The 22,840-nt window shown below is 41.2% G+C and overlaps 1 protein-coding gene across 1 annotated transcript in view; it reads right to left on the bottom strand.

Moving 5' to 3' along the window:
* Positions 1-22,840, bottom strand: part of LOC128661371 (uncharacterized) — a 302,587-nt gene that overhangs the window by 3,276 nt on the left and 276,471 nt on the right. The gene's annotated exons all lie outside the window — the stretch shown is intronic.

Raw genomic sequence — 22,840 nt, 5'->3', positions numbered from 1 at the left:
AGTGTACTTATGGGTGTTCCATGAGCGAGGTCAGGGAAGGGGAAGTTGGAGTTGCAGGTGTTCTAAGTTCAGAAGTCTGAGGTTAGCCAGTTGTTGGACATGATCGGTCTAAAAGGACAGAGGGGGGAGTAGTATTTCCTTTCATGTAATTGGCAACAGTCCATGAGCTAGTGACGTATAGGATATACATTCCTACCAGGAGGGGGCCGAGTCTCCCAAACCTCAAAATGCCTATAAATACACCTCCCACCACACTCACAACTCAGTTTTACAAACTTTGCCTCCTATGGAGGTGGTGAAGTAAGTTTGTGCTTGATTTTTCTTTTATGATAAGCGCTTCTCAGCATATTGAAGACGAATTCCTCTCAGAGTACAGTGTTTGTCAGAGGGATGTGAAGAGAGTATTGCCTATTGATTTTATGATATATACTCACGGGAAATCTTTTCAAGGGTTCTCTGTTATTGGTCATAGGGATTCATCTCCTACCTCCCTTTTCAGATCGACGATATACTCTTATATACCATTACCTCTGCTGATAGTTTTCAGTACGGGTTTGGCTATCTGCTATATGTGCATGGGTGTCTTTCATAAGTATATATCATTATTTAAGACAATCTCAGCTATGGTTTGGCGCTTTATGTATTAATATAAAAGTTTTAAATATATGTATGTTACTTCTATTTGCCATGAGTCAGGTCTATGTATATTTCCCTTTGCAGACTATCAGTTCCAGTATGGGAATCATGTTTTAGGAAGTTTATTTTCTTACCTGGGGTATAGTCTCTTTTTCAAATTGACTTGATTCTCTTTAATTTCGAGGGCAAAATTAGGCTTGTAAGGTCGCAAAATGCTGTAATTTATTGCGTCATTCTTGGCGCAAGTTCATCATTTCCTGCGTCTTTGTTGATGCCAGGTTGTTTGGCATGAAGTTGCGTCGGTTATGAAGTAAGTTGTGTCATTTCCGTATGTTTGTTGCCACCATAAAAAAATGTTTCTACTTCATTTTGCGTCATGCGCCATACTTGGTGCCAAAAAAATTGGTTTTATTTTACCCCACTTCCTATATGCCTCTTGCCTTCTTTATGTTCAGAGGGCTATGCTGTTTGCATTTTTTTCCCATTCCTAAAACTGCTATATGAGGAAATTGAATATTTGTCTAAATGTTATTTTTTCTTTTACATTTTGCCCTGACCCTCATCCCAATGAGGGTTGCTCTTTCTTTATAACTATCACAAATGTACATACAAGATGCAGATATAAATATAATAGTTTATATTTGTTTAATGAGTGATCTATTCTATTTTCCCATTAATTAAAGTCAGCATAATATCTATTTTACTCACCTAACACATATGAGTTCATGCTGATAACAGGCTGCAATGTCTGTGCTCAGGAAGAAGGTTCCCTTATTCACTCCAGTTACATCAATACCTGATATCTCTCAGTGCTCTGGCCGTGTCTGTAAAATGTATATTAAATGGTTTAAACAGATAATAATAAATAATGGATTTGATTAACTGTACGTATGGTATAATAATAATTAAAGGCACGCATAACAATTCATGTAATACAGATCAGCTGTTTAGGTTATTACATATGTGATGTTGATTCAGCACAAGTATTTAGTAGAGTTAACACTGTGTGTGTTATAATTGCCCCTTAAAGGGATATTAAAGTCCAAATTAATCTTTCATGATTCAGATAGGGCATGTAATTTTAAACAACTTCTCTAATTTAATAGAGGGGGGGAGAGAGCGCAAAAGAGAGGGGGGGAGAGAGAGCGCAAAAGAGAGGGGGGAGAGAGAGCGCAAAAGAGAGGGGGGAGAGAGAGCGCAAAAGAGAGGGGGGGAGAGAGATGCCTGAGGAAACGGCTAAGTGAGCCGAGAAACGCGTAGCAAATTTTATTGTTACACATTGTCCACCCACTTGTATTGTAAGGATTTTGGTTTTACTAATGATTAAAGATTTGTTTTTTTATCATCATTGTCTGCCATTCCTTGACAAGTGAGGTTCTCATTACCAAGCCGCTGCTAAGTGAAGTCTCAGTACACTGATTAACTGTGAGGCGCCAGTGGATCTGTCATTATCCACACCTGCGAGGAGAGAGCATACCGGAGAGAGCAAGCTGGTTTGCTCTGATAACCAGTCCGTTCCCACAAGCACACTGGTGTGCTCTGCAAAAGTGTGAGTACCCTGGAAATTGAATACTGCTGTGTGAAATATATTGGGTCTGTGGATACACACAATGGTCGATCTTGTTTGTGTTTAAATCCTACACAGATTGGCTTCGTTTTGGAAAAAGAAGGATCCTGATTCTGAATCAGGGAGAGTCCACTGCCGACAGTCAAGAAAAAATTTTGAACTTATGTGTCCAATTATAAGACTATACATTTTCTAGTGGACTTTTAAACTGGGACATTTTATTTAATGAGGTACCATTATCCATTACTATATACCATTGTTCATTTGTTTTTAAAAAATCTTTTTAAATTGGGTATACACAATTTTTAATCATATTAGCGCCCTCTGGTGTTACATGCACTTGTTATAGGAGTCTGATTCACTTTACTTTCATAGTATATGTGTTGAGAGGTGCAGCTGTAGTTTTATTATATATATCAGACTGTTAATTATCATTTGTCTGTAAAGGGTTTTTTATATATTTTTTTCGTGTGAAGCCCATATTCATATGGGTTTCTTTGACTAGAGATATTCCTTCTAATTGCACTTTAGCGCCCTCTAGTGATTGTACATCACACATATTTGATCTGTATTTAGTAGAGTTAACACTGTGTGTGTTATAATTGCCCCTTAAAGGGATATTAAAGTCCAAATTAATCTTTCATGATTCAGATAGGGCATGTAATTTTAAACAACTTCTCTAATTTAATAGAGGGGGGGAGAGAGCGCAAAAGAGAGGGGGGGAGAGAGAGCGCAAAAGAGAGGGGGGAGAGAGAGCGCAAAAGAGAGGGGGGGAGAGAGAGCGCAAAAGAGAGGGGGGAGAGAGAGCGCAAAAGAGAGGGGGGAGAGAGAGCGCAAAAGAGAGGGGGGAGAGAGAGCGCAAAAGAGAGGGGGGAGAGAGAGCGCAAAAGAGAGGGGGGAGAGAGTGCGCAAAAGAGAGGGGGGAGAGAGTGCGCAAAAGAGAGGGGGAGTGCACAAAAGAGAGGGGGGAGAGAGCGCAAAAGAGAGGGGGGAGAGAGCGTGCAAAAGAGAGGGGGAGAGAGAGCACAAAAGAGAGGGGGAGAGAGAGAGCGCAAAAGAGAGGGTTTGAGAGAGAGTGCAAAAGAGAGGCAGGAGAGAGAGAGCACAAAAGAGAGGGGGGGAGAGAGAACAATAGAGAGGTAGAGAGAGAGCAAAAGAGAGGGATAATAGAGAGCAAAAGAGGGGAGAGAGACAGAGCAAAAGAAAGTGGAGAGAGAGAGCGCAAAAGAGAGGGGAAAGAGACAGATCAAAAGAGAGGGGGGAGAGAGAGCATAAAAGAGAGGGGGGGAGAGAGAGCGCAAAAGAGAGGGGGGAGAGAGAGCGCAAAAGAGAGGGGGGAGAGAGAGAGAGCGCAAAAGAGAGGGGGAGAGAGAGAGAGCGCAAAAGAGAGGGGGAGAGAGAGAGCGCAGAAGAGAGGGGAAGAGAGAGAGAGCGCAAAACAGAGGGGGAGAGAGAGAGCGTGCAAAAGAGAGGGATAGAGAGAGAGAGCAAAAGAGAGGGATGTGGAGAGAGAGAGCAAATGGGGGGGAGAGAGAGTGCAAAAGAGAGGGGGAGAGAGAGAGCACGCAAAAGAGAGGGGGGAGAGAGAGCAAAAGAGAGGGGGGAGAGAGAGCAAAAGAGAGGGGGAGAGAGAGAGCGCAAAAGAGAGGGGGGAGAGAGAGAGAGCGCAAAAGAGAGGGGAGAGAGAGAGAGAGGAGAGAGAGCAAAAGAGAGTGATAGAGAGAGAGCAAAAGAGAGGGGAGAGAAACAGAGCAAAAGAAAGTGGAGAGAGAGCGCAAAAGAGAGGGGAAAGAGACAGAGCAAAAGAGAGGGGGAGAGAGCGCAGAAGAGAGGGGGGCGGGAGAGAGAGCACAAAAGATAAGGGAGGAGAGAGAGAGCGCAAAAGAGAGGGGGGAGAGAGAGCACAAAAGAGAGGGGGGAGAGAGAATAATAGAGAGGGGGAGAGAGAGACAAAAAAAGGGATGGAGAGAGACAGAGCAAAAGAAAGTGGAGAGAGAGAGCGGAAAATCGTGGGGGGGAGAGAGAGCACAAAAGAGAGGGGGGAGAGAGAGAGCGCGCAAAAGAGAGGGGGGGAGAGAGAGAGCACGCAAAAGAGAGGGGGGAAAGAGAGCAAAAGAGAGGGGGGAGAGAGAGAGAGCACGCAAAAGAGAGGGGGGAGAGAGAGAGAGCGCAAAAGAGAGGGGAGAGAGAGAGAGAGAGAGCAAAAGAGAGAGTGATAGAGAGTGAGCAAAAGAGAGGGGGAGAGAGCGCAGAAGAGAGGGGGGAGAGAGAGAGCACAAAAGATAGGGGAGGAGAGAGAGAGCGCAAAAGAGAGGGGGGAGAGAGAGCACAAAAGAGAGGGGGGAGAGAGAGCACAAAAGAGAGGGGGGAGAGAGAGCACAAAAGAGAGGGGGGAGAGAGAATAATAGAGAGGGGGGAGAGAGAGCCAAAAAAAGGGATGGAGAGAGACAGAGCAAAAGAAAGTGGAGAGAGAGAGCGGAAAATCGTGGGGGGGGGGGAGAGAGAGCACAAAAGAGAGGGGAGAGAGAGCACAAAAGAGAGGGGGGAGAAAGAGTGCAAAAGAGAGGGGGGGAGAGAGCGCAAAAGAGAGGGGAGAGAGGGAGCAAAAGAGAGGGGCAAGAGAGAGCAAAAGAGAGGGGGCGAAAGAAAGCAAAAGAGAGGGGGGGGGCGAGAGAAAGCAAAAACAGAATTTATGTTTACCTGATAAATTTCTTTCTCCTACGGTGTGTCCGGTCCACGGCTTCATCCTTGTGGGATATTCTCATTCCCTACAGGAAATGAGCACACAGCAAAGCTGTCCATATAGCCCCCCCTCTGGCTCCGCCCCCCAGTCATTCGACCGACGGTTAGGAGAAAAAGGAGAAACTATAAGGTGCCGTGGTGACTGTAGAGTACAGAAAAATAAAAAATTTAAACCTGACTAAAAGCCAGGGCGGGCCGTGGACCGGACACACCGTAGGAGAAAGAACTTTATCAGGTAAACATAAATTCTGTTTTCTCCTACATTGGTGTGTCCGGTCCACGGCTTCATCCTTACTTGTGGGAACCAATACCAAAGCTTTAGGACACGGATGAAGGGATGGAACAAGTCAGGTAACCTAAACGGAAGGCACCACAGCTTGCAAAACCTTTCTCCCAAAAATAGCCTCCGAAGAAGCATAAGTATCGAATTTGTAAAATTTGGCGAAAGTATGCAGAGAAGACCAAGTTGCTGCCTTACAGATCTGTTCAACAGAAGCCTCATTCTTGAAAGCCCATGTGGAAGCCACAGCTCTAGTAGAGTGAGCTGTAATTTGTTCAGGAGGCTGCCGGCCGGCAGTCTCATAAGCTAATCGGATGATGCTTTTTAACCAAAAGGAAAGAGAGGTAGCAGTAGCTTTCTGACCTCTCCTCTTACCAGAATAGACGACAAACAAAGAAGATGTCTGTCTGAAATCCTTTGTTGCTTCTAAATAGAATTTTAAAGCACGAACTACATCTAGGTTATGTAACAAACGTTCCTTCTTCGAAACTGGATTCGGACACAGAGAAGGAACAACTATTTCCTGGTTAATATTCCTGTTGGAAACCACCTTTGGAAGAAAACCAGGCTTGGTACGTAAAACTACCTTATCTGTATGGAATACCAGATAGGGTGAAGTACACTGCAAAGCAGACAATTCAGAAACTCTTCTAGCAGAAGAAATAGCAACCAAAAACAGAACTTTCCAAGATAGTAACTTAATATCTATGGAATGCAAAGTTTCAAACGGAACCCCTTGAAGAACTGAAAGAACTAAGTTTAGACTCCATGGAGGAGTCATAGGTCTGTAGACAGGCTTGATTCTAACTAATGCCTGTACAAACGCTTGTACATCTGGCACGGCTGCCAGACACTTGTGCAACAAGACAGACAGAGCAGATATCTGTCCTTTTAGAGAACTAGCTGACAAACCTTTATCCAAACCCTCTTGGAGAAAGGAAAGTATCCTAGGAATCCTAATTTTACTCCATGAGTAACCCTTGGATTCGCACCAACAGATATATTTTTGCCATATATTATGGTAAATTTTCCTAGTCACAGGTTTTCTGGCCTCAACCAAAGTATCTATAACAGATTCCGAAAACCCACGCTTAGATAGAATCAAGCGTTCAATTTCCAAGCAGTCAGTTGCAGAGAAACTAGATTTGGATGTTCGAATGGACCTTGTACTAGAAGGTCCTGCCTCAAAGGTAGCTTCCATGGTGGAGCCGATGACATATTCGCCAGGTCTGCATACCAAGTCCTGCGTGGCCATGCAGGAGCTATTAGAATCACCGAAGCCTTCTCCTGCTTGATCCTGGCTACTAGCCTGGGAAGGAGAGGGAACGGTGGAAACACATAAGCTACATTGAACGACCAAGGCGCCACTAATGCATCCACCAGTGTCGCCTTGGGATCCCTGGATCTGGACCCGTAGCGTGGAACCTTGGAGTTCTGACGAGACGCCATCAGATCCATATCTGGAATGCCCCATAGTTGAATTAACTGGGTAAAGACCTCCGGGTGAAGTTCCCACTCCCCCGGATGGAAAGTCTGACGACTCAGGTAATCCGCCTCCCAGTTTTGTCCACTCCTGGGATGTGAATTGCAGATAGATGGCAGGAGTGATCCTCCGCCCATTTGATGATCTTGGATACCTCTCTCATCGCCAGGGAACTCTTTGTTCCCCCCTGATGATTGATGTACGCTACAGTCGTCATGTTGTCCGACTGAAATCTTATCAATCTGGCCTTCGCTAGTTGAGGCCAAGCCAGGAGCGCATTGAATATCGCTCTCAATTCCAAAATGTTTATCGGGAGGAGAGACTCTTCCCGAGACCATAGACCCTGAGCTTTCAGGGAGTCCCAGACCGCGCCCCAGCCTAAGAGACTGGCGTCGGTCGTGACAATGATCCACTCTGGTCTGCGGAAACTCATTCCCTGAGACAGGTGATCCTGAGCCAACCACCAGAGGAGAGAGTCTCTTTTTTTCTGGTCCATTTGAATCTGGGGAGACAAGTCTGCATAATCCCCATTCCACTGTTTGAGCATGCACAGTTGCAATGGTCTTAAATGAATTTCGAGCAAAAGGAACCACGTCCATTGCCGCAACCATTAGTCCTATTACCTCCATGCACTGAGCTATGGATGGCTGAGGAATAAGCTCGACAAGCGTTTAGAAGCTTTAACTTCCTGACCTCTGTCAGAAAGATCTTCATTTCTACAGAGTCTATTATTGTTCCCAGAAAGGGAACCCTTGTGGACGGGGACAGGGAACTCTTTTCTATGTTCACCTTCCACCCGTGAGATCTGAGAAATGCTAAAACAATGTCTGTATGAGCCCTTGCTTTGGGAAGGGACGACGCTTGTATTAGAATGTCGTCTAGGTAAGGTACTACTGCAATGCCCCTCGGCCTTAGCACCGCTAGAAGGGACCCTAGCACCTTTGTGAAAATTCTGGGAGCAGTAGCTAAACCGAACGGAAGAGCCACGCACTGGTAATGTTTGTCCAGGAAGGCGAACCTCAGGAACTGATGATGATCTTTGTGGATAGGAATATGCAGGTACGCATCCTTTAGGTCCACGGTAGTCATGTATTGACCCTCCTGGATCGTTGGTAAAATCGTCCGAATGGTTTCCATTTTGAATGATGGAACTCTGAGGAATTTGTTTAGAATTTTTAAGTCCAGAATTGGCCTGGAAGTTCCTTCTTTTTTGGGAACTACAAACAGGTTTGAGTAAAAACCCAGACCTTGTTCTACTGTTGGAACTGGGTGTATCACTCCCATCTTTAATAGGTCTTCTACGCAACGTAAGAATGCCTGTCTCTTTATCTGGTCTAAAGATAAGCGAGACAAGTGGAACCTTCCCCTTGGAGGAAGTTCTTTTAACTCTAGAAGACACCCCTGGGAAACAATTTCTAGTGCCCAGGGGTCCAGAACATCTCTTGCCCAAGCCTGAGCAAAGAGAGAAAGTCTGCCCCCTACTAGATCCGGTCCCGGATCAGGGGCTACCCCTTCATGCTGTCTTGGTAGCAGCAGCAGGCTTTTTGGCCTGTTTTCCCTTGTTCCAGCCTTGCAAAGGCTTCCATGCTGGTTTAGGCTGGGAAGTGTTACCCTCTTGTCTAGAGGCTGCAGAGTTAGAAGCCGGTCCGTTCCTGAAATTGCGAAAGGAACGAAAATTAGACTTATTCTTTGCCTTGAAAGGCCTATCCTGTGGAAGGGCATGGCCCTTTCCCCCAGTGATGTCTGAAATAATCTCCTTCAATTCTGGCCCGAAAAGGGTCTTACCTTTGAAAGGAATATTAAGCAATTTTGTTTTGGACGACACATCCGCCGACCAAGATTTTAGCCAAAGCGCCCTGTGCGCCACTATTGCAAAACCTGATTTTTTTGCCGCTAATTTAGCCAGTTGAAAAGCGGCATCTAAAATAAAGGAATTAGCCAACGTTAGTGCGTGAATTCTGTCCATGACCTCATCATATGGAGTCTCCTTTTGGAGCGAATTTTCTAGTTCATCGAACCAGAAAGACGCCGCTGTGGTGACAGGAATAATGCACGAAATTGGTTGAAGAAGGAAACCTTGCTGAACAAAAATCTTCTTAAGCAATCCTTCCAATTTTTTATCCATAGGATCTTTGAAAGCGCAACTGTCCTCTATAGGAATAGTTGTGCGCTTAGCTAACGTTGAAACTGCCCCCTCTACCTTAGGGACCGTTTGCCATGCATCCCTTCTGGGGTCGACAATGTGGAACATTTTCTTAAATATAGGAGGGGGAACAAAAGGTACACCTGGCTTCTCCCACTCCTTAGTCACTATATCCGCCACCCTCTTGGGTATCGGAAACGCATCAGCGTGCACTGGGACCTCTAAGAATTTGTCCATTTTGCATAACTTCTCTGGAATCACCAAAGTATCACAATCATCAAGGGTAGCTAGCACCTCCTTAAGCAGAGCGCGGAGATGTTCTAGCTTAAATTTAAATGCCACGATATCAGGTTCTGCCTGCTGAGAAATTTTTCCTGAGTCAGAAATTTCTCCCTCAGACAGACCCTCCCTCACTGCCAACTCAGATTGATGTGAGGGCATAACAGATAAATTATCTTCTGCGCCTACTTGCTCATCCTCTGTATTTAAAACTGAGCAATCACGCTTTCTAGGAAATGCTGGCAGTTTGGATAAAAGAGCTGCTAGAGAATTATCCATTACTGCTGTTAATTGCTGCATAGTAACAAGCATTGGCGCGCTAGATGTACTAGGTATCGCCTGCGCGGGCAAAGCTGGTGTTGACACAGAAGGAGAGGATGATGAACTATCCCCACTACCTTCGTTTAAAGAATCATCTTGGGCAACATTATTAAATGTGACAGTACTGTCCTTACACTGTTTGGACGCCATGGCACAATTCGCACATACATTTAATGGGGGAACCACCTTGGCCTCCATACACACAGAACATAGGCTATCTGAAGGTACAGACATGTTAAACAGACTTAGGCAGGCTTTGAATGCAATAAAAACAATTTTAAACAAAACCGTTACTGTCTCTTTAAATAATAAAAAGGGCACACTTTATTTCTGAATGATCGAAAAACATTAAAGAAATATCCGATCTTTATAAAATTTATACCCCAGTGTCTTAATGCCTTAAAAGTATTGCACACCAAATTTCAAGTCCCTTAACCCCTAAATGACCAAACCGGAGCTAATAATCACAATTGACCGGTTTAAACACACTACAGTCCCTGCCACAGACTTTGCTGCAGCTTTTACTTTCCTTAGGGGTTATTCACAAACGTAATAAGCCTCTCTGAGTCCTTTTCTAAGCCACTGGACCTTCTCACGTGAAGCTGCATGCACTGCCTAGAGAAAGTAACTGCGCAACTGAGGCGCTAAAATGAGGCCTCCTCCCTCTGCATTCCAGAGTGAAGGGGCCTTTCTGACAAGATTAGGTGTCTAAACGACTGCCAGGCGCAAATAAACATCCCCAAAAGTGTTTCAAAGTTTGCAAAACACTCCAATGTCATATAAACATGATAAAAATCAATCGATTTAGCCCACAATAGTGTCAACCAGCATAGAGCCCAAGATATAAGCCTTAATTCTGTAACTGAGTCTAAGAAAATGGCTTACCTATCCCATAAGGGAAAAACTGACAGTCTTCTAGCATTACTAGGTCTTGTTAGAAAAGTGACTGATCATACCTGAAGCAGATAAGCCTGCAAACTGTTCCCCCCAACTGAAGTTCTCTGGTTTCAACAGTCCTGCGTGGGAACAGCAATGGATTTTAGTTACTGGTGCTAAAATCATACTCCTCTTTTAACAGAAATCTTCATCACTTTCTGTTGTAGAGTAAATAGTACAAACCGGCACTATTTTAAAATAACAAACTCTTGATAGAGGAAATAAAACTACAACTAACACCACATACTCTTTACCATCCCCGTGGAGATGCTACTTGTTCAGAGCGGCAAAGAGAATGAATGGGGGGCGGAGCCAGAGGGGGGGCTATACGGACAGCTTTGCTGTGTGCTCTCTTTGCCATTTCCTGTAGGGAATGAGAATATCCCACAAGTAAGGATGAAGCCGTGGACCGGACACACCAATGTAGGAGAAAGAGAGTGGGCGAGAGAAAGCAAAACAGAGTGGGCGAGAGAAAGCAAAAGAGAGGGGGAGAGAAAGCAAAAGAGAGGGGGAGAGAAAGCAAAAGAGAGGGGGAGAGAGGCTGTGAGGCTGTTAATAAAGATTTATGTCAGGTTTTGCATATTACAGTTTAGCAGAAGCTCTGTAAGTATGAAGTCTCTCTGGTTCCTCCTGTGATATCACTGAGTGTTACACAGATATTTATACTAATGTGAGAGTGTCACCTTTCTCTGTGTGACTCACATGAGTACATCTTGTCAGTTGGGAGACAATGAGAGGGTCACACCTGGACTTTTGTTCTCATATAGATGTCTATTGTCCCCTCTGATGTCACATAAATACAGAGTCCCTGCCTCCCTCTCAGGGTGTGATTGTCATATGGATAAGTAAGGAGGAAACAAACTGTTTATTTAAATGTGAGAGATTTTCTGTTGTGTCCTAAAATATCTCAGGATACAGCATTATTTTATGTTTTTATTGATGGGAATTGTTATTTTAACAGAACTTAGTTGCAAACAGATGTATAATATTAACAAGTTATTAGATACATATGAGATACATATATAGGAGCAGCAATACACTACTGGGAGCTAGATGAACACATCTAGTTAGCCAATCACAAGAGATAAATGTGTGCAGGCACCAATCAGCAGCGAGCTCCCACTAGTGTAGGATATGTGCATATTCTTTTTTAACAAGGGATACAAAGAAAACAAAGCACATCCAAAAGAAGTTAATTTAAAGTGTTATAAAAAGAAATGCTCTATCTGAATCATGCATGTTTAAAGGGACACTCAAGTCAAAATAAACTTTTATGATTCAGAAAGAACCTGCAGTTTATAGACACTTTACTTCCATTATCATATTTTGCACAATATTTTTATGTACAGCTTCTGGGGAGCAAAATTCTACCGAGCATGTGCACAAGCTCACAGGGTATACATATACTAGTCTGTGATTGGTTGATGTCTGTCACATGATAGGGGGCCGGAAAATGGGAGAAAAAATAAATTTGTCCGAAAAAAACTCTACTGCTTATTTGAAATTCAGAGTAGGTGTAATTGTCTTTTTATTGTGCACTTGCTAATTATGCAGTTCTACTGCATTGAGTGGTCCTTTAATTTTGACTTTGTGTGTGTGTATATATATATATATATATATATATATATATATATATAAACCAAGAAAACAAATGCACTCTCAGGTCTTTTTGAAGTGGAGAAAAAAAATTCTGTTTAATGGAACGTTTTCAGGGAATTCCTCCCTGTCATTAGCACAATTACAGTGTCAAACATACAACCTTATATACACATATGTGAGATAACAAAATAGCAAATACCTGTGTTCACTCAGTGAAAATAGCGCCCAATACTCGTGCTGGAACGCACTGCTTGCGTTCCAGAATGTGTTAACCGGAATTATAACACTCTACAGTACTTCCGGTGTGTTGCATCATAATATCATAAGATAAAAAATACAATAAGTCTGCTTTTGTAATCCGTTATTGCAAAACATTTAAGCCTTTTTACAATGGCCTATCTTGTGCCAACTGTGTAAATAGTCACAGTGATTTAATAGGATCGAGAAAAGTTGATTGTAGATGGCTAAAAACCACTTGAAAGCCAATTTGTTGTAATGTTAATCATTAGAAATAATGTTATATTAGTTTAGATGTTTTACTGCTTTTATTGTGTAATAGGAACCAAGTGTGTTATATAGTGTAATCTAATTGGGCAAAGAGCCAACAATTGCACTTAACATTTGTTCACAATTATTGACAAGTGGGGCTTTACCTGCGGGTAATGTACAAGAATAGCGGAGCATAGCGGAATCCAGCTGATCAGCCATATCTATGTACACATATTAATCCACTAATTCCGGCCCGTGACGGTCACCATGACAACCAACATAACAACATATCAAGCGATATTAAAGGATAAAGGTGACATATAGAGGCTATAAGAACATACTGGCACACTTATAGATGACAAGCTGATATGCGTAGAGGGAACACAAGGTAGTAGAATAAGAGTTTTTTAATTCACAGCTCACATGATTATCGTAGTGTGTCTTATAAAATAAGATGCCCCAAAAGATGGCTAAAATTTTTTATGTTAAACACGGTTGGCACAAGATAGGCCATTGTAGAAAGGCTTACATGTTTTGCAATAACGGATTACAAAAGCAGACTTATTGTATTTTTTATGTTATGATATTATGATGTAACACACCGGAAGTACTGTAGAGTGTTATAATTCCGGTTAACACATTCTGGAATGCAAGCAGTGCGTTCCAGCACGAGTATTGGGCGCTATTTTCACTGAGTGAACACAGGTATTTGCTATTTTGTTATCTCACATATGTGTATATAAGGTTGTATGTTTGACACTGTAATTGTGCTAATGACGGGGAGGAATTCCCTGAAAACTTTCCATTAAACAGAAATTTTTTTCTCCACTTCAAAAAGACCTGAGAGTGCATTTGTTTTCTTGGTTTATCTATACTATTTCTGCACCCAGGCAGATGACTGAAGGAGGGTAATACTGTATACAGGACGGTATATATATATATATATATATATATATATATATATATATATATATATATATATCAGTGACGTGCAGTGACGTCAGAGACTGGTGAGGCAGTGGCTAGGATACGCCTTCATTATTTAGATATCCTTTGTTGAAGAAATAGCAATGCACATGGATGAGCCAATCACATGAGGTATCTATGTGCAGCCACCAATCAGCAGCTACTGAGCATATTTAGATATGATTTTCAACAAAGGACATCAAAAGAATGAAGAAAATTAGATATTAGATGTAAATTGGAAAGTTATTTAAATTTGCATATGGGTTTCATATGGGTTCCATGTCCCTTTAAATGGTGTCTTGGAAAACTGGTCAACTTAGTAAACATCTGATTTTAGTCTAAAAGGATTGTAACAGAAACACTTGCCAGATAACACAATGCTTGCTCTGATTATGAGATCTAGAAATCCATGCCCATTAAAATATGTTTAAAACATACTTTTTACTTTAAAGGGACATGCCACCCACATTTTTTCTTTTATGATTTATAAAGAGAATGCAATTTTAAACATCTTTCTAATTTACTTATATTATCTAATTTGTTGTATTCTCTTGATATTCTTTGATGAAAAGCATATCTAGATATGCTCACTAGCTGCTGATTGGTTGCTGCACATAGAAGCCTCGTGTGATTGGCTCACCATGTGCATTGCTTTTTCTTCAACTAAGGATATTTAAAAAATGAAGCAAAATAAATAATGGAAGTAAATTGTAAAGCTGTTTAAATTTCTATTCTCTATCTGAATCATGAAAGAAATATTTTGGGTTTAGTGGCCCTTTAATGCTGTAAATTATGCTTATAGATTCTTTCATTACATAAGGGATGAGAGAGTCAGAGGGGGAAAGAGACCATGGAGAGAACAACACATAAGGAGAGAGATGGATAGATAGAGAGACACACACACACACAAGGGGGGGGGGGGAGAGGGACCACTGCATTTTAAAGTAATAAAACAGCAGAGCTACAGAGAGTTCAGAAAGTAAGACTATACATTAGTATAGAGGCAAGCTGCTAAGTTAGTGGGTGTAAAGTTTGAGTAAACAAAATACAAAAACGACCCTGCTGTAAAAGAGTAAAAAAAAACACTAAACCACATTCATTAAATTATCATTTTCACTAACAGAATCCCTTTTTAGTAAAATCTTACTTCAATAAGATGTGGCTAAAACAGTGTTCTCTGTGCCTCTCTTTTCCTGCTCTGTAAGGATTCAGGAAGTGACAGTGGCACATTCCACTGCAGTTAGAGGGGAAGAACTCTCTTTTTCACTTTAGCAAAGCTAGCAGGTTCACAGGACAGCAACAAAATAAATGAAAGTAGTTTTTTTCCGTTTTTGTTTTGTTTTATATGATTTAACATCCAGCCCCAACCCTATGTTCCACTTACTAATGCCTCTCGCTGGATTGGTTCAGCCCAAATAGGACTGCCTCAAATAAGCAGTTAATGGGCCATGCAATGATCTTAACCACTTGCATCCAGTAGATGACGCAGCATGTTGTGTAATGGTGGGCAGACCTGATTGTGCCTCTTCATTGCACAACATATAGCTGTTTTTAAAGCCAATAAAAAAAATATATTTTTGCCCATATGAGAGGTGAAGCACTGCCTCACCTGCCTCTAGTGACTGCACATCACTGATATATATATATATATATATACATATACACACACACAACACACATAGAAAACCCAGCACTCACTTACAAGCTCTCAGCTAAGATTTAAAAGCAAAAATGGAAAGGTTAGTTACCGCATCTAGCCAAATGGGACAAGCCCAGGTACCTCGTCAAGGTCTTTTCCAATACCTGGGACCCTAAAACAGCCATACAATGCAAGCTTTCAAATCCAAACAAACTGGGAACAAGGGAAGGGTGCACAGGCATATGTAATCACCCTAGACATATACAAAACACGGAAGGGAACTGCACTCTCATACCGGACCGGGTACACATCCAATGACCCTGCAACATGCCCAGCCCTGGGTGCCACTGGCACTCACAGGAAGCTGTGCTGTCCCCAGAGCCACAGGCAGTTAGCCCTAGACAGGTCTGGGTGCAAGAACCATAGGGAAAATTACAAAACAAATTAATACAACACACAGAGAAAACCCAGCACTCACTTACAAGCTCTCAGCTAAGATTTAAAAGCAAAAATGGAAAGGTTAGTTACCGCATCTGGCCAAATGAGACAAGCCCAGGTACCTCGTCAAGGTCCTTTCCAATACCTGGGACCCTAAAACAGCCACACAATGCAAGCTTTCAAAGCCAAACAAACTGGGAACAAGGGAAGGGTGCACAGGCATATGTAATCACCCTAGACATATACAAAACACGGAAGGGAACTGCACTGTTTTGTATATGTCTAGGGTGATTACATATGCCTGTGCACCCTTCCCTTGATCCCAGTTTGTTTGGATTTGAAAGTTTGCATTGTGTGGCTGTTTTAGGGTCCCAGGTATTGGAAAGGACCTTGACAAGGTACCTGGGCTTGTCCCATGTGGCCAGACGCGGTAACTAACCTTTCCATTTTTGCTTTTAAATCTTAGCTGAGAGCTTGTGAGTGCTAGGTTTTCTCTGTGTGTTGTATTAATTTGTGTTGTAATTTTCCCTATGGTTCTTGCACCCAGACCTGTCTGGGGCTAACTGCCTGTGGCTCTGGGGACAGCACAGCTTTCTGTGAGTGCCAGTGGCACCCAGGGCTGAGCATGTTGCAGGGTCATGGGATGTGTACCCGGTCCGGTATGAGAGTGCAGTTCCCTTCCGTGTTTTAAATATATATATATATATATATATATATATATATATATATATATATATATATATATATATATATATATATATATATATACACACACACACACACACACACATACCCACATAATATACAGGTGAAACTCGAAAAGTTATAATATCCTGAAAAAGTTAATTTATTTCACTAATGCAACTTTAAAGGTGAAACTAATATATGAGCTAGACTCATTACATGCAAAGCAAAATAGTTCAAGCCGTGATGATTATGGCTTACAGCTCATGAAAATACCAAATCCACAATCTCAGAAAATTAGAATATTGTGAAAAGGTGCAATATTCTAGGCTCAAAGTGTCCCACTCTAATCAGCTAATTAAGCCATAACATCTGCAAAGGGTTCCTGAGCCTTTAAATTGTCTCTCAGCCTGGTTCAGTAGGAATCACAATCATGGGAAAGACTGCTGACCTGACAGTTGTGCAGAAAACCATCATTGACACCCTCTATAAGGAGGGAAAGCCTCAAAAGGTAATTGCAAAATAAATTGGATGTTCCCAAAGTGCTGTATCAAAGCACACTAAAGTGCTATAAAGTACACTAACACCCATAAACTACCTATTAACCCCTAAACCGAGCCCCCCCCCCCACATCACAAACACTTAACTAAAGTTTTTAACCCCTAATCTGCCGAGCGGACATCGCCACCACTTAAATAAATATATTAACCCCTAAACAGCCGCACTCCCGCCTCGCAAACACTAGTTAAATATTATTAATCCCTAATCTGCCGTCCCTAACATCGCCGACACCTACCTACATTTATTAACCCCTAATCTGCCGCCCACAACGTCGCCGCCACTATATTAAATTTATTAACCCCTAAACCTAAGTCTAACCCTAACCCCCCTAACTTAAATATAATTTAAATAAAACGAAATAAAATTACTACAATTAAATAGATTATTCCTATCTAAAACGAAATACTTACTTGTAAAATAAACCCTAAACTAGCTACAATATAACTAATAATTACATTGTAGCTAGCCTAGGGTTTATTTTTATTTTACAGGCAACTTCATATTTATTTTAACTAGGTACAATAGTTACTAAATAGTTATTAACTATTTAATAACTTCCTAGTTAAAATAAATACAAAAAGTACCTGTAAAATAAACCCTAACCTAAGTTACAATTACACCTAACACTACACTATAATTACATTAATTACCTAAACTAACTACAATTAATTACAATTAAATTAAATAAACTAAAGTACGGAAAAAAAGCACTAAATTACAGAAAATAATAAAATAATTAAAAAATTTTAAACTAATTGCACCTAATCTAATCCCCCAATAAAATAAAAAAGCCCCCCAAAATAAAAAAAGCCCTACACTATACTAAATTACAAATAGCCCTTAAAAGGGCCTTTTGTGGGGCATTGCCCCAAAGTAATCAGCTCTTTTACCTGTAAGATAAAATACAATACCCCCCAACATTAAAACCCACCACCCACACACCCAACCCTACTCTAAAACCCACCCAATCCCCCCTTAATAAAACCTAACACTAACCCCTTGAAGATCACCCTACCTTGAGATGTCTTCACAGCCGGGCACAAGTGGCCCTCCAGACGGCCAGAATTCTTCATCCGATCCGGGCAGAAGAGGACCTCCAGACGGGCAGAAGTCTTCATCCAGGCGGCATCTTCTATCTTCATCCATCCAGAGAGGGGCGGGTCCATCTTCAAGCCAGCCGACGCGGAGCATCCTCTTCTTCCGACGACTCCTTCAAATTACGTCATCCAAGATGGCGTCCCTTGAATTCCAATTGGCTGATAGGATTCTATCAGCCAATCTATTGCAATCAGCCAATAGAATTGAAGTTCAATCAGCAATCAGCCAATAGAATGCAAACTCAATTCTATTGGCTGATTGCATCAGCCAATAGGATTTTTCCTACCTTAATTCTGATTGGCTGATAGAATCCCATCAGCCAATCGAAATTCAAGGGACGCCATCTTGGATGACGTCATTTAAAGGAACCTTTATTCGTTAGGAGTCGTCGGAAGAAGAGGATGCTACGCGTCAGCTGGCTTGAAGATGGACCCTCTCCGCTCCGGATGGATAAAGATAGAAGATGCCGCCTGGATGAAGACTTCTGCCCGTCTGGAGGTCCTCTTCTACCCGGATTGGATGAAGAATTCTAGCCGTCTGGAGGACCACTTGTGCCCGGCTGGGTGAAGACGTCTCAAGGTAGGGTGATCTTCAAGGGGTTAGTGTTAGGTTTTATTAAGGGGAGATTGGGTGGGTTTTAGAGTAGGGTTGGGTGTGTGGGTGGTGGGTTTTAATGTTGGGGGGTATTGTATTTTTTTTTTACAGGTAAAAGAGCTGATTACTTTGGGGCAATGCCCCGCAAAAGGCCCTTTTAAGGGCTATTTGTAATTTAGTATAGGGTAGGGATTTTTATTATTTTGGGGGGCTTTTCTATTTTATTAGGGGGATTAGATTAGGTGTAATTAGTTTAAAATTCTTGTAATTATTTTTTTATTTTCTGTAATTTAGTGTTGTTTTTTTTGTACTTTAGTTTATTTTATTTAATTGTATTTAATTGTATTTAGTTTAGGGATTTAATTTAATTATAGTGTAGTGTTAGTATAACTTAGGTTAGGTTTTATTTTACAGGTAAATTTGTCTTTATTTTAACTAGGCAGTTATTAAATAGTTAATAACTATTTACTAACTAGTCTACCTAGTTAGAATAAATACAAACTTGCCTGTAAAATAAAAATAAACCCTAAGATAGATACAATATAATTATTAGTTATATTGTAGCTATTTTAGGGTTTATTTCATAGGCAAGTATTTAGTTTTAAATAGGATTAATTTATTTAATTGTAGTAATTTTATTTTGATTATTTTAAATTATATTTAAATTAGGGGGGGTGTTAGGGTTAGACATAGGTTTAGGGGTTAGTAACTTTATTATAGTGGTGGCGACGTTGGGGCGGGAGATTAGGAGTTAATAAATATAATGTAGGTGTCGGCGATGTTGGGGGCAGCAGATTAGAGGTTCATAAGTATAGGTGGTGGCGATGTACGGAGCGGCAGATTAGGGGTTAATAATATAATGCAGGTGGCGACGATGTCGGGGGCGGCAGATTAGGGGTTAATAAGTGTAAGATTAGGGGTGTTTAGACTCGGGGTTCATGTTAGGGTGCTAGGTGTAGACATAAATGTTCTTTCCCCATAGGAGTCAATGGGGCTGCGTTAGGAGCTGAATGCTGCTTTTTTGTAGGTGTTAGTTTTTTTTTCAGCTGGCTCAGCCCCATTGATTCCTATGGGGAAATCATGCACGAGCACGTTCAGCCAGCTCACCACTAACGTAAGCAGCGCTGGTATTGAGGTGAGATGTGGAGCTAAATTTTGCTCTCTGCTCACTTTTTTGCGGCTAACGCCGGGTTTAAAAAACCTGTAATACCAGCGTTGTTTGTAGGTGAGCGGTGAGCATAAACTAAGCGTTAGCGCCGCACCCTTGTTATCGCAAAACTTGTAATCTAGGTGAGTGTTAAGAATCATAGAGGCGCCACCCAAGGCTAATTGATGATTCAGGTATTCCACCAAAGGGCAGTTCTTTACTGGAATGATGAATCTGGAAAATATAGGATGATATAAAAAGGAAAAGGCGCTCCAATGGTGTATTATCTCAAGGATATGAGCCCACATGAAATGGCCCACAATGGAGTTATACTCACAAGCTCCAAACACTTATCGCAAAGTGCTCAATAATGCAGTCTGGAAAATTAGGAGCTTCACAGCTAGCTCTCAAACGATCTAGTGATGTCGAAGGTTCCCACAGTGCCAAATAACACCCTCCAGGAACCCAATTAATACACTTCAAAGTTCAAAAGTGTCAAATACAATTTATTAAAATGTGCAATAAAACACATTAAAAACAAGATGAACGCGTTTGCAAGGGATTCTTGCGAAACGCGTTTTATAGCAAAAGAAAACCATATAACACATTTAGGAATTAAATTGTCAAGTGATATTCCCCAAATTAAAAACACAAATTACAGCCCCTTGCTAACTGAGCTGAGAACACTTAAGCAAAAATGGCACTCAAACTCCATTTCCTGGCTAGGATGCATTGCAGCCCTTAAAATGAGCTATCTTCCTAAACTGACCTATTTATTCCGGTGCCTAAGTGTATGTGTTCAAAGCGCCTCAAATGGGCTAGGTGTCAACGGAGGATAATAGAGAAGATGGATACTCAGTTCACACTGTGAACACAGTGTTAATAAGAATCATAGAGGTGCCACCCAAGGCTAATTGATGATTCAGGTATTCCACCAAAGGACAGCTCTTCACTGGAATGATGAATCTGGATACTATAAAAAGGAGAAGGCGCTCCAATGGCGTATTATCTCAAGGATATGAGCCCTCCAACCACATGAAATGGCCCAAATAGGAGTTATACTCACAAGCTCCAAGCACTTATCGCAAAGTGCTCAATAATGCAGTCTGGAAAATTAGGAGCTTCCCAGCTAGCTCTCAAACGATCTAGTGATGTTGAAGGTTCCCACAGTGCCAAATAACACCCTCCAGGAACCCAGTTAATACACTTCAAAGTTCAAAAGTGTCAAATACAATTTATTAAAATGTGCAATAAAACACATTAAAAACAAGCTGAACGCGTTTCTATTTTATTAGGGGGATTAGATTAGGTGTAATTAGTTTAAAATTCTTGTAATTATTTTTTTATTTTCTGTAATTTAGTGGGGGGTTTTTGTACTTTAGTTTATTTTATTTAATTGTATTTAGTTTAGGGATTTAATTTAATTATAGTGTAGTGTTAGGTGTTAGTGTAACTTAGGTTAGGTTTTATTTTACAGGTAAATTTGTCTTTATTTTAACTAGGTAGTTATTAAACAGTTAATAACTATTTACTAACTAGTCTACCTATTTAGAATACAAACTTGCCTGTAAAATAAAAATAGACCCTAAGATAGATACAATATAATTATTAGTTATATTTTAGCTATTTTAGGGTTTATTTCATAGGTAAGTATTTAGTTTTAAATAGGATTAATTTATTTAATTGTAGTAATTTTATTCTGATTATTTTAAATTATATTTAAATTAGGAGGGTGTTAGGGTTAGACTTAGGTTTAGGGGTTAGTAACTTTATTATAGTGGTGGCGACGTTGGGGCGGCAGATTAGGGGTTAATAAATATAATGTAGGTGTCGGCGATGTTGGGGGCAGCAGATTAGAGGTTCATAAGTATAGGTGGTGGCGGTGTACGGAGCGGCAGATTAGGGGTTAATAACATAATGCAGGTGGTGACGATGTCGGGGGCGGCAGATTAGGGGTTAATAAGTGTAAGATTAGGGGTGTTTAGACTCGGGGTTCATGTTAGGGTGTTAGGTGTAGACATAAATGTTCTTTCCCCATAGGAGTCAATGGGGCTGCGTTAGGAGCTGAACGCTGCTTTTTTGCAGGTGTTAGGTTTTTTTTCAGCTGGCTCAGCCCCATTGATTCCTATGGGGAAATCGTGCACGAGCACGTTCAGCCAGCCCACCGCTAACGTAAGCAGCGCTGGTATTGAGGTGAGATGTGGAGCTAAATTTTGCTCTCCGCTCACTTTTTTGCGGCTAACGCCGGGTTTAAAGAAACCTATAATACCAGCGTTGTTTGTAGGTGAGCGGTGAGCATAAACTAAGCGTTAGCGCTGCACCCTTGTTACCGCAAAAATAGGAATCTAGGTGAGTGTTAAGAATCATAGAGGCGCCACCCAAGGCTAATTGATGATTCGGGGATTCCTGCGAAACGCATTCAGCTTGTTTTTTTTTTTTGTTTTTTTTTTATTCTTTTATTGAGATTTTTCCAAGATATACATAGAGAAACATAAAAGAAACATTCAAATTGACATCAATTGTTACAATAAATGAAAGTTCGTTACAGTTATACATTTAGACTCATATCAGTAAGACTCGAGGTTAACTATTACTGTTGGATTAGGCGACAGATACCAATCAGCCGACATTCAAAATTGAAAGTTATCTATGGGTTAAAATAGTAGTGAAAATAACTGAGAATAACAATGACCTCCTCCTGATTGTTATAGGTTAACTCTACTTTGTTGGTATGATTACATTCTAGGTGTAGAGAAATTGCGTGTGAAGTTATTGTTCTGTGGTCAATTAATGAAAGTGTATAAGGGAGTAGATTGCTATTGGGTATTTATATATTCTTCCCATAAGAATGTTATGTTATGAAATTCTTCTGCTCGTTTGGTGCTGGTGTAATGGTATTTTTCCAGCTGGAGATAGTGCGTTACTTTGGATTTCCAAACTTCGGGGGATGGCAGGTTTGTTTTTTTCCAATTGAGTGGGATTAGTCTTTTAGCTGAATTGATCATGATCGCGAGGAGTGTTTGTTTTAATTTGCATGGGATTTTAGGGAATTTATTGAAGAGAAAAACCCAGGGTGTGAACGGGAGTGGTGTACCCATGATTTTTTCAATCTCTGGTCTGAGGGAGCGCCAAAAAGATGCTGCTATCGGGCAGGTCCACCAGATATGTGCAAAAGTGGATGGCTCTTTACAATTCCTCCAGCACATGGTGGTTGTGTTGGGAAATAAGTGGTGTAGTC

Source organism: Bombina bombina, chromosome 5 (assembly GCF_027579735.1).
Source record: "Bombina bombina isolate aBomBom1 chromosome 5, aBomBom1.pri, whole genome shotgun sequence".
Classification (NCBI taxonomy): domain Eukaryota; kingdom Metazoa; phylum Chordata; class Amphibia; order Anura; family Bombinatoridae; genus Bombina; species Bombina bombina.
The sequence above is the reverse complement of the archived record's forward strand: the minus strand, read 5'-3'. Positions and strand labels throughout refer to the sequence as shown.